The sequence below is a fragment of the Thermobia domestica genome, chromosome 14 (assembly GCF_964235325.1).
Source record: "Thermobia domestica chromosome 14, izTheDome1.hap1.1, whole genome shotgun sequence".
NCBI classification, from domain to species: Eukaryota; Metazoa; Arthropoda; class Insecta; order Zygentoma; family Lepismatidae; genus Thermobia; species Thermobia domestica.
Genome location: NC_137467.1, coordinates 114,905,215 through 114,919,292, shown reverse-complemented (window position 1 = coordinate 114,919,292; position 14,078 = coordinate 114,905,215).

The window sequence follows — 14,078 nt, the reverse complement described above, 5'->3', positions numbered from 1 at the left end:
ATACACTTTCACTAGGGCTTCCTTCTAGCCAAGGCTTACTTGGCAACAAGAAAGGATACTATAACTGCCAATTTGAATCAAGGAAGGCTTCTTAACGAATATTTCTGTTCAAGTCATCTCAAGGACTGTTTTTAAATAAATCCTAAATTAATGAAATCTTTGAGTTTTACGTCTCACGATTATGTTGGAAAGGCTAAAGGAGACGGTGATGATGAGAAATGAATGGAATATTGGAATGAAGAAAGTCGGAGGAAACTGGAGAACACGAGGAAACCCATAGATGCGGTGTTTGTCCACCATAAAATTCACTTGGCGCGAGCTGGGATCGAACCAGGGACCCCATGCACCAGAGATGAACGCTCTACTACTGAGCCACCGCGGCTCCTAAATTCTAAATAATGCGTCCAAATGTAAATCTTACTCCTTAAGAGGAAAGAAAATCCTATTAACGTCGTCTACACAATAATGGAATGTTTTGTTGAAAAGTAATGATTTCTGTAAAGCAGCAACATCATTAAATCACATTTCTCATTTGTTAAGTTGAAATTAGAATATCGTTACCTTGTTTGACACCAAATTTTACTAAAAGCACTGAAGCAGCAGAAAACATAGAGATTAAATTTTTATAATTGCTTACATTTAAGAAAACTGCCTCAAACTCGAAGTGTATCCCTTATGTATAATTAGTAAGAAATCTTAGTATTCTAACATTAGAAGAAAGAAAATGGGTTTAATTAGTAATCTTAAATAAATTACTGTAAAGTAATTAGGATATTTTGTCAACATTTGACTCTCATCGACCAATTAAGCATGTGTTGATCAAGTTATTTCCAAACTTTGATAATCAGTACAGTGGACTTACATACAGAAATCGCTAATATTTTTCCTTTCCCTTAAACAACGTGAGTACAAACTTTATTATGGTCCAATATGTATAATCGAACATTAATTAACTGACACTTTTCGCATTCACTTTTTTGTTTGATTTTGTTGTGAGTGTAACTTGAAGCGAATTACGAACTTACCATGAGTGGGAGCTACGACTATCTGCTCCAGGAAATGCTGACATATGTATTTCTTTATCATTTGTAATTTTCTATAATCTCTTCATAAACGATTCTATAATCTTTGATGAAGAAGAAAGACATCCCATTTCTTCCCGATTTAGCCTAATTATCCTCTATTTTTGGCAGATTGTAGAGAATGGATGCATCTTTGAAAAGCCAGAATTTTGAAATTTCGAGACAAAAGGTTAGAATCTGCTACCAACTGTATATTTAAAGAGGTACCTCTATAACCCTGGGGATAGCACGACCATTAGTAGAAGTGTGCAGCTTGATCTGGTGAGTTCTTGTAGCTCAAATTAACGGAAACAAACCTAAGATCTTGGAGATTTAGGATTGATAAACAGTCCCAGGACTTTTGCAAGCTAAAATTGGTAGAGCAAAGGTAGTGAGTTCGGGACCTGGGCTGTGTTGTAAGTGTAACAGAACACACTTAAACTGGAAGCAGATTGTGATGTTAAGAAGTGAAAAAAGATGAAAGAAAATAAATATATTTTTAGGATAGGTATAACACACACAGTACTAGCCTGACGTTCATGACAGCCCTCCAACGATGATCCCTCTGATGTTTTGTTGTCCTCCATCTCGTACATGTCCTCCAGCCAATCAGTGGTCAGATGGCACGAATAGAAGTCATGCTCGGATATATAGAGAAATTGGCGTTTTAGCGACGAAGTGTATTAAAATACTGACGCTCTTTTAAGTGTCGAGGCATTCTTGTCAGATATCAAACAAGGTAGAAACAGATACAATCATTTCTTAACGTGGGTAAGATTCGGACTTCAAGACTCAAAATCGTGACTTGCACGTCTACGTACATCTTTGTCGTAGCAAAGCTCGTCTTCCACTTTCTCGTGTCCACATCATTCCGTCTTTTTGTTCGGCGTCCTCGGTTAATCGTTTCTCAGATCAACGGATAGCCACATCAACTGTGAAATTGCAAGGTGTGTAGATTAACGTCAAATTAGGCCTAGGTGATTGTTGGAACGTGGACAAAGAAAATAATCTGCAGTTTTATCGACTGATAATTGTACACATAAAAAAACAAGTAAATATGATTTTTTTTCATGGCTGAGAACACTCTTAAAAATTTCCTTGCTCAGAAATGAGAAAAAAATGCATGTTCAAATCAAAATAAGTAATGTTTACTCATATTAGAGGAAAAATGTCTCATTATTTTCAAATGTGTTTTCATTTGTGAGCTCAAGGCAAATTTTCAGGTTCCCATTTATGAGATTTTCTCACTTCTTAAAAATGAGAATGGAATAGTGCGTGATTTGTAATATCATAGATGATTAAAAAGTAACGGTAACAATCTTACCGAAGTAATATTACTATGTTTTACTTGGGAGTAATATTGCTAGGGCTTAATTACTATTCAGGAAACGAGATAAAGGATTTCAGTTGTAGCAGAGTGCGAATGGATATGAGTACGCAGTAGGTGATGCAGCTAAGGTGGCGTATGGATACATTTCATGTGACAGCGGCGAGGAGCAGCATACATATCAATTTTCGAACGTAAGTTTGGGTGAATTGTAAACATACTACCATACACTAAAAGTTACTGTAGTACATTCGTTAGAGTGTAGAACGCTGACCCCCTCATACAGGTTACATAGGTTATAGCAGTCAGGTTGCCACCTTGATGTATCAAAGCTCAGTACTCTGCTCACATAATAACGAGTGCAGCAATAACAAGTGAAGGCGGGTTAGAGCCCCGTAGGGCACGTTGTTTTCTATATTACAATAGAACGGGGAGGCATGTCAATGTTTTACACCCTTCGTCATTCGTTATAATGTGCAAAACACCATATATACGGAAACAAAGAATACATAAGTCATGTGTGTAGTTAGAAACAGCGTTACAAAAGTGTGATTTATTATTATTGAATTGTAATACAAAGGTGCTTTGTACTGATCACCTAGCATAGATTTGCACCTTCTTTCGTCACCAATAATCGTTTTAATGACACACGTTTGCAGGTTATTTGTGGCATAGTACTGTACGTATTTGCTCTTAATTTAACGTAGAGGCTGCAGTAGCTCAATGGTAGAGCATTCACCTCTGGTGCGTGAGTCTCTTGCTTTGATGCCAGCACGCGGCAAGTAGGCTTTCTGGTGGATAAACACCGTATTGTGTATTTTCGGGATTCCCTCGCTTTTTTCATTACAGCATTTTCGCTCATACTCATAACGTCTCCCTGAGCTTCGTAGCATAACCGTGGGACGTTACACTCCAGCAGAAATTGTTTCCCTTATTCTGAAGTAGACGGATAATTCTTGAATCTTAGTTATCAAGAAGTTGGTATAATGTTGGAGGAAACAAGAGAATCTTGAGTAAACCACGTAAATGAAAAAGAAAAGTCTTGAGAAAGTGGACAGTGATAAAAAGGAAAATGTTCAACTGTCTGGTGCAGTAGGAATAAGTAACGCACCTAAAACCACGATGCAAGTCATCGTGGCATTCGTGGAATTTTCTCGAGTTGAAGTGAAGATTTAAATGTTATATTTTCAACAATATAAGTGTAGGTGTTTATAGAATATATATTCTGGGTGTACTTATAGTTTGAATTTTTTTGCATGTTTATATTTTGTTTATATCTTTTTCCGTCTTCTCGTATTTGAAAACCCCGTTTCTCGATTTTGAGGAAGATATTTCTCAAATCTTTTTGAGAAATGAGTTTCTCAAAATTGGGGTTATACGTCTCATTTCCTCAAATGTTGTTTACTCAATTTTAAGAAAAAATACATTTTTCTCAAATTTGAGAAAGCATTTGCACCCTCAGAAATGAGACATAATTCCTCGCATTTGAATCCTTATTTCTCAAACTGATTTGAGAAAATCGAAATCTCACTTTTAAGAATGTATTACTCGGTGCACAGGTAAGAAACGGATGTTCTCAAATGCGAGGAATTTTTTCTCGAATTTAAGAAACCATTTTTAACAGTGTAATCTATCAGTTGCACTGAAAAGAAATGGAAACTAAATATAACTTGAACAAGATGATAATTTACTGTCCACGATTTCAAATAAATTATGCGTGTCATTTTCACAGAATTTAAGTCCAATATGTTATATCCAAAATTTCTTCTTCTTATTATTATTATACACAAATCATCATGTAGGACACGATACCTTCATAAAAGTATTAGGGGAACTGTCGGAGTAAGAAAATGCGTGCATTGGGCCGAAATAGTAGGGATCTTTCCAGTGTATCAGTACCCTAAGGCCTTGGTAATTTATCGTCAATCGACAGAGACGTTTAGCTAAAGAAAGCTTCTCTACGTCCAACCAGAATATTGTTGATTACGAGAAGCCAGGATAGCAAAGAATATGGTCAAGGTACACACATTTAGCACCTAAATGCTACTTGATATCTCTCCCGTAACCTGTATCGCTATTCTGTCAGTTACACCTTTATTTCATATCCCTTGTCTCGGGTGCAAGCCGTGATTATAGTTAACTCTTCGACGACACTATCTCAAAATCAGTACTTCTCTTACGAGTCACCCTTAACTTCCACTGATAATGCCATTGGGAACAACTCGAGAAACTAACGTTCCAAATCTAAAAAAGATATTCATTTTCCCTAGATTTTATATACTCTATTATTAAACATCACAGTTGACTGTCCAGAATTAGTTTCAGATTTGATTCTTCCTATCCTAAGAGGTAAAACTAGAATACCAAATATAGGAAGATTCTATTGTAAGAAAGCAAGACCACATATTACATAAATTTCCGTTATGCTTTACAATGTTTCATATAGTAGTTACATTCAAGACGTGAGAGGATAAATTCAAAACAAATATCAAACAAGAACTTTTCATACTTAAAGGAACATACGTGCCTGTAATGATCTACACAACAGTGTAACTGGGCATTTAGATTTTTGCTTTGTTCTTGTGAAATAAATAAATAGATCAAGGACTTTGTTTTCCCTGGCAAGCTATAGTCCAGGTAGTAACATTTATTTGCGTGACCATTCATTAGGAGAATTACTGTGATGTACATATTGATCTTAGTTGCTTCGTGGCTGTATGAGCGCCTGATCTGGTTTCGATCCCCGGTGATAGCTCACGTGGTTCGGATTCAACTTTAAGCTGTTGGCTCAAGGGTTTAAACCATCCAAATAGCCAATCAATTTAGACAGGTTAATATTCCATATAAACGAAATATCAAGCAAAGAAATATATTTTACACTACTGGCGTACCGTATATGACGTGGCCGGAAATATATGTACCGTAAACTGGGTATACTTTGACCCTTTAAAGGCAACTTTGGCCCAAAGGAAAAGAAAGATTTGATTTCTTTCTGAATGGCTATTATGGATTCTATCAGTAAGAAAAGTTGTGAATCGAAGTATTACAACATTGCGAACAGATGGATATTGGCGCTAGTGATTTGTTTCTAGAATGTGGGAAGCAAAATGCTAGCAATTGTTAGCGGGTAAACATTTATCGTATTTGAAGTTCCACAACTTTTGTTCATTGCATTAAAGTGGCATATCCTGAATGCACAAGTAAGTAGAATATAAAGACATGTTCATTAGCGAATATTATTAAGCTAGCGCCTTAAATGTTTGTTCAATTACGCACAAACTATTAAGCGTTTAATTGCGTGGGGGAACATTGGCCCATATTTTCTGTGCTGGTAATGGTCCAATATTAAAGATGAAATGGTATACAAATGTTGCGATATAATGAGGATTAACCCCCACTAGCTTCTAAAAGAGAATATTATACAGTGTCTGAATTGATAGAATTTTCTTCCTAAACTGAGAATGGTAAGGGTAAAGTACTCTACCGAAATGAAGAATATGGTGCTCTTATTTTCGGATGTTAAGTATTCATTAACTTAGAGAGATTTTCTTTGAGCCATATTTTTGTTTGTCTCTAAATTGAAAAAAGTGATTTCACTCCTACGTTTGTAAAATCAGTATTTTAATTTCAGTATTCAGAAACTTGTAGTGTTATATATATACAGAGAGAGAGAGAGAGAGAGAGATGTTTCGTACTCACCAAATAGAGTACAAATATTTTCATTAGATGATATTTCTCGTTCGATTGAAATTTAGTAAAAAGAACATTGATAATTTTTTCACCAATGTGTTTATAATACCCTGTTCTTTTCTTCTGCTTCTTAAATACAGTGCTACAATAATACTTTCGTATATTAATTAGTGATTTTGACAAATCGGTTAAATTTGCCCCAATCATGAAAAATCTTGCATGGTATCAAACAATTTAAATTATAATAATCATTATTGATCACACTGAGTGTTTACTGCCTTCAAAAGAAAGTCAAGGGACTGCATTTTAACAAGGAGAAATTTCATTAAATCACCTCCCTAATTTTAGAAGATATTAGAATGGAAATTTTGAATTTTTTTTAAATAGGCCAAAGTATACCCAGTTTGCGGTATATAAGTATATATATCAACAGTTACAAAAGTTTGCTATATTTGCTATTCAGATATTTCGATAAAAGAATTTCATAAAGCTGTGAACTAAAGAATAAATTCAAATACTGTAACAAATACAAATGTAAAGTATTTTATGATAGAGAAGGCCTGATAACACTTGGTATTTTGATTCATATTTGTCTGAATCCATGATAGCTTCTCTCTTCGGAATGAAGTTCAATATTTAATATTCAAGATTCAATATTCAATATTCTAGACTCAATATTGAGTAGCATTTTTCCTCTACGAAATTCCCTTGTAACTGTATTGACAATGGAAGAAATTAGTCACTTACTGTTTTGGTTTTACGGTAATAAATGTTGAAAAGAAAGTGAAAGTTAATTTGAATCAATTCCACGGATTGAATAGATGGTTAAGGTATGGGGCAGAATCTGTTTTTGGGAAACTGAATCTATTGCAAGAAACTGCATCTCGATACCCAAATGAGTACTGAAATCGGAAGTACTAGCAGAAATTTCAACCACTTTCGGTGTTGGTAGAGTGTGATGGTATGCTTTCTTGACACCCTGAATCACTTCCGGAAAATCACTTGTCACTAAATATTCTAATTTTTCTTCTATGGCGATAAATGTTAAAATTGGAAATGGTTAATTTGAAATACTTCAGGTTTGAAAAACAGAGTTAATGGAGAAATCGGAGCCTATTATTGAAAAGTTGCAGCAATTGCAAAAATCCGCATCTAGATATATCTTACCTTTTTGATCTATGGAAATCAGTATTGACACCGGAAATTGTAGTAAATTTCAACCACTTCTGGTAATGGTAGAATTGTGATGCTATGTTCTCTTGACATCTTAAATTGTTTACAGAGTACCATTAGTCCTACCATTTTGTTGTATGGCGATAAATGTAGAAATTTGAAATGATTTATTTTAGCCACTTCTGATTTGAAAATAGAGGAGACACTGGGACGCTGAATCGACTCGAGGAAACCACATACCGATATGTCTTATTGTTTTTGCTCTGTTACCTGTTGACAGGTAGACAAAGGAGAAAGCCGTTCTATAAGACTGCCGTCACTTATGCATAGTGTAGTTTGGAAGTCTAAAAAGTGTGTATAGTACTATCCTTTTTTAAATTGTTTGGATAAGAGAAAAAGTGTATATTGTCTCATAATACATGTGAATAAAGGTTTGTTTTAACTGTAACAATATTTCCTCTCGCCTCTTGGCTGCCAAGTCCGTTCTGCACGACAAAACCATTCGTACTTAGTCGATTTTTAGAAGAAAACAAATTTCGAATAACTACTTTCAATTTTTCGCAACTTAGGCACTAATTCCCCTGGAAAAAATGAAATAAAATCTTTGTTTTCCGTAGCACTGTTATGCAGGCTTGGCTAAAGGAGACGGTGATGAGAAATGAATGAAATGGTGGAATGAAGACAGTGGGAGGAAACGGAAGAACCTGGAGAAAATACAAGCACAAGGTGTTTGTTCACCACAAAGCTAAACTGGTCCGAGCTGGAATCGAACTAAGGACATATACACCAGAGGTTAATTCTACGAGTGTGCCACCGCGGGACCCTAATTTCCTTAGACCAGGTTTTCTCAACATCGGGGTCGCGAAGATAAGCGGGAGAGATAAATATAATTAAAATCCAATACCGGAAAATATTTTTAAATACAGGTGTGTTATTTTGAATTTTGTTCTGATATTCACATTTTTATTTTTATACATACTATTAAGAACAACAAAAATAGATCTAGTACACATACCGACAAGAGAAGAGTTGTTTAAAAATCAATTTAAAGAACTGCATATTAAAATACCCGGAAAATACAAATGCAAGAATACCTGCACATTGAAATACAATTAAAATTGAAAACACTAATAGGCGTTGCTTTTGTTGAAGATCCTTTTTTTGTTCTTTGCAGGATTGTACACGTATGTGTGTGAGCGAATAGTCTTTTTTTCCAACAAGCTGGCCACAATGATGGTAGATTTTTGGTGTGGGGTTTTATTTGTTTCCTAAATTTTAAATGTAAACACGTTGCTTTTAACAGTTTTTAGTGATACTGAACACATACACAATAATGTACCAAATTCACAATAACTCAAAGTGGCGGCTTCTCAAAAATTAAAATACTCAGTAACTTTTTAAACAACTGTCCAAGTTTTTTAAAAACCAAAATTAGAAATCACTTTATTTTCTTATTATATGATTCAAAATTAAGGAAGTTATGAAGTTTTAAAATTTTTAAACAGCCTCCATTTTGAAACAGTATGACGCTTTGGATTCGATATTTGCAATATGAATGACCTGACCAAATTTGGTTTTAATCCATTCGCTTTTAGGGAAGTTATTGTATCCACTATTTACAAGAAATGGATTCTACTATTATAGAAATAGATAGCTATCATGAGATCTTCGCAATAGGTATATTAAAAATTCCATGTTAGCTTATACAAACCAGAAATTATAAAGGAGTCGCTGGCAAGAGGATGTGATAAAATGGCGATCGTAATAGGAATTAGGTTGAGAACCACTGCCCTAGACGCATTAAACAAGAAGCATGATACATAAATTAGAAAAAAAGACTCACAAAATATGTGATTTATACTGCAAGCATTTATCAAACTCTCACCTTACGAAGGAGAGGAGCTGGGAAATTGAAAATTAACCCTAAAGCCGCAATCTATACTAAAGCCGGGTCATACACTCGGAAGTTTTTGAGAAGATGAAGGACTGTACAAATCGCATAGCTAAATTTATTTATTTATTTTCTTTTTTAAAGATTATATCTTAAAAACATTCCTAACCTTCCTCGTACAATGAAGTAAATTATTTTATTTCAGAGAGTAAGTGGAAATTAGTTTATGCTTTTGTTGTTGCAAAATACAGATAGGTGTAAGTACAAAACTTTAATGATCAATTTATTCAAAGCGGATGCCTCAGCTGAACTGAGGAGATGTTTCAAATTTCCGTCACCAGAGTGCAGCACGTTGTAGAAGCTTTCGCTACCGGCCATGGTACGGAATCTAGAAATCAATTGTATGAAGTTAAGGAGTAGAAGATGAAGAAGAGAAGAGGAATGATACCTTCTTGGGTTTGTCGCTGACGTGCGGTACGAAGCAATGATGTCGTGTTTAGCGACCGTGAGCCCAAGTTCAGCCTCAGCTGGCGCGGAGTTAATGAAATTATCGGAAATTATGGAAGGAGAGAACTAAAGAACCTGCCTTCGCGAAGGAAGAAAAAGTAAATAAAGTCAAGAGGTTCGAAACCAAAAGACTGTCGGTAGCATTTTATTTACTGGGCAAGTGTCATAAGGAGAGTCTGGAAACTACATCTGGCTAATCAGTTTGTTAAATGAAACGCAATATTTCTTTGCATACGTTTAGATTTTACTAAATTTATCTTCGCTCCTTGCCTCGTGAGACAATAAATGTTCTTAATAATTCAAATGATATTAATAAATGAGGTAATAAATTAAATTATTTTACTGAGATTACCTCTTTTATTTGGTCATGTTGCTTGTAACAAAATAGACTTAGGTGCCTGTATGAATATAGGTGATTTGCAGATTAATTGTTTAGATAGTTGTAATCTTCATTACCAGTCAGCGCCGGGGTAAGGGGGCTTAGTGGGGCTATAGCCCCGAGCCTCCACTCTGATCAAAATCTCAACTAGCTAACTAGAAAGAATCATGAAGGTATAAACATCATAAAATAAAATATAATCAAAAATATGAAACATATTCCCTCAACTTTCCAACTGTACTTTCACACAAATGTATCAGGGGCCACATATTTTTTTCTAGCCCCGAGCCTCCAGATGGGTTAATCCAGCCCTGTCACCAGTGGACAATCAAATTTAGTTTTGCGTAAGCTTCATTTCCTGAATTTCGTAAAATTTTGTTTTACTTGTGATTTATTGGTTTGTAGGAAGATATTTCAAAGAAACTGCTGCGAATTACTCCTTTTAAGAAATTAGCCCTCATTATTATAATTGACCATATTATGGGCAATGCTGTTTACTAGCAACTGGAAATAAAATAATGTACTTTGTATCCAAACTACAAAAATACTTCAAAACTAACGAAATCAATGTATGAAAGACGTGTTTTAAACATAAAAACAAATCAAAACATTTTTACCAGAGATTCTCAGTGGTGACAAATTTGAGGGTTAATACATTTCTACGGGTCTCTTTTACTATCTTCAATCTCAAATTGATCAATTCTATGAGGATATAATTCTTCCTCTTGTTTACAGAAAATTGAATCTCACACTAATGGTTTCATAGGTTTCAATAAATAGTTTATTTCTATACGGGATGTTTCAAAACAACACCAACAACGTTTCGGAGATGATTCTGATACCAAGATAAGACGAGAAGTGTAGACCAACCTGGGTTCACAAATGCTTTCCCCCAGTTAGTTTTGTAACTTTCGACCTTAAAAGTTCTTTTTTTATGTTTTCAGCAGCATATAACTACGAAAGGAAGCATTTATCCATCCAGGTTGGTCTATACTTTTGGTCTTATCTTAGTGTCAGGAATCATCTTCTAAACGTAGTCGGTGTTGTTTTGAAACATCCTATATATATATATTCCGAATTCTAATATCGATCATCTCATACGTGTTCCTTGATTTAGATTTTATTGCTGTTGAAGAGCAGAATCATTTCATACATAATTTTAATAATGAGGTGATATAAGTGAAGCAATTATTTCATGAACTCTCTTTATCACTGTCATCTAAAAGTCAAAGGATCATATTGTAAAACGTTAAAATCGAATGGAACACTCTTTTTAAAAATGTGATCCCGTACTTCATTCTGACATCTCTTTACAATAATAATATGCCGTGATTTTGAAACTGTCACGTCGTCCCGAATTCAGAACTCTCACAAAAGGTATTTTTTGCAAGCCAAATACCGCGTTATATTGAAGGTTTCTATTTTGAGTTTGATTATAATTTCCCAATTCGATTTTAATTCAATTTTGGTTATTTGTTTTATCTACATACAGTAGGGCGGATCTACAAAAAAGAAAATCACGACTTATTTCATAAAAAGCCGAAAGTTTTACAAACTTTAGCATAGAATATATTTTAATGAGCTAAATTCATCACTTCATTCTTGACCGATTTAAAACCGGGGATAGTTAACAAGTCAACGAAAACGTGCGACATGATTAGAGATCGAATTTTTATACACTTAAATTTCATTAAATATACATGCATTATGCTGTTAAATGTGTTAAAATATGCACTTAATATGCACCAAGTTTTATTAATATTGAATATATTTACAAATTTCACAAGTTAACATAGAACGGAAAGACAGGCAGAGACATGGACAAATGACGGTTCAGTCGAATAGTGGAAGCTTCCTTGCGCTCGCTTCATTGATAGGACCATAAAAGGAATATCCATTTTATTATATAATTGAAAACACGTGAAAACTTACAGGAAACTATTCTACCTACTGGCAGTTTTATAGCAATGATCTGAGACAAATGTTTTCTTTTATAAAATTACACAGTATCCTGTATAAATAATTAAAAGCATAGTTTTGTTCTCTTTTCTCAACAAAATGAGTGTATATTAATAATTTTATTTGAAATATAGCACTTCTGAACATTAATAAAGTTGAGCTAGATAAAACTATATCCTAACAATTTTTAAAAATAATTGATTTATAAATATAGTATACATGAAATTTTAATATGCTTTATAACGAAAATCATTTTCTGTGTTCAAGTATGCGATGTTCTCTAAATTGTGTATGATAACAATGGTCGTATAAATAAACTGTATTTTCCTGATAGGAAGCCTCAATGGTTGATATTAATCAATTCCAACGTAAACCCAGAACCTCAATAAATGTGAGATAGTATGCTTTTGAAAGACCTGGCACTTTTCAATGTTTCATTTTCCCATATTGCGTGGTTCACGTTATAGATCAAATTCACACATTTATATTTTCGCTCTCAATCTCATCTTTATAAATATTGCAACACTGAATTACCATATCAAAACCATCCCCCGCTACTTTTCTCCAGAGAGATTGGCTATAACATGAACTGAATACGAAAAAGGTATACAGATGATGCAGAGCAATTGCTAGGTGATCCAACTATTGTGATTCATTGAGACTATAATCCAGGACGTTTCTCTCAGCATTTGCTCGGACTGCCTTCATGTGTTCGGAGATGAAGCAGAATTCTAATTTACTTACAACAGATATTACGCAAATTGATATCCTGTATTACTATTAACCATAGTAAAATTAAAGTATTATATTACCTAGCAGCGAGTTACTGGGACATTTTTTCTTAATGGTCAATTTATCCTTCTTAAGAATTCTTCGAAAAAATTGCTTTCCTTCTGTAAATTAAACTTAGCAAGTATAGCAAGAGCCATTCTAATGTCAAATTATACCCATATTATACGATTAAGTGTTGCAAAGAATGAAAAATTCCCATCATGCAAAACAAGCAGTCCTATTTCATCACGTGTAAACAAGTAAAACCCTGGTATGAGATTAGTTGAGAAATTTTTTTTACAAATGTAAATATACAGAGTACATTAGTAAATAAATATAGATAATTAGTAAATAAACACATTATTCGTATTATTATCACCTTTTAATGGGTTGCAATAGTTGAACAGATGAATTTATTTCTGATTTTTACTTTCCTGTCTACAGCAATTCTTCGTAGTGTTCTAAGTATAAATCAAACATTTCATCGCATCCTTATTTGATTGATATTACACATGTTTAATTTATCTTAAGAAAATTTAACTGCTACTAGAACACCAATTTAGAACATGCTACAAGAAATCTTCTGTCTTCGCAAATTCTGTCGAAGAATTTGAAGCTTAATATATACACAAATAGATAAACAGCTATTCCTGTTCTACTTTACGGATGCGAAAAACTTTGAGGCAAAAACGCAGTCTGAAAGTATTTAAGATTAGATCCTGAGGCGAATATTCGGAATAGCAGGAAGTTCACAAACAGGAGCAAAATAATTTGTACAGTTTACCTAACACTATTTGAATCATTAGGTCTAGAAAGTGCAGATTATAAAGTGTTATGAAGTCCACATAAAAGAAGGTAGGAACGCTTTCAAATTATTAACTGCAAACCCAATCAGAAAAGGAAGAGCTAAGCACAGATGGTATGATAATATTAGAATGGATCTCATAGAAATGGGAATACAAAGTAGAAACTAAATCCAGTTTTCTACGGAGAAGTTAGTAAGGTTTTTGTGAATGCATATTTGAATCTCTATGGTCCATAGGCCATAGAGTTAGTTAAATAGAACACAATTTCATTAGTATAGTAGTGTAGTTTTTCTCCGCACTAATTGGTGTAAGTATGACAGAACCACAAGCAGATATGCATTTAGTTGTTTGACAGATAATACAAGTCCCCTTATTTCTTGTTCACAATTTTCGATCCATGTCTTCGTCCTTCTACTGGTGATAGTTTGTCTCTTGTACAGAATCACCTTTGTTACTACCTCTGGAAACACCAATCCCAAGTTATTTTTTCTAAATAATAAAACCCCCCTAAGGA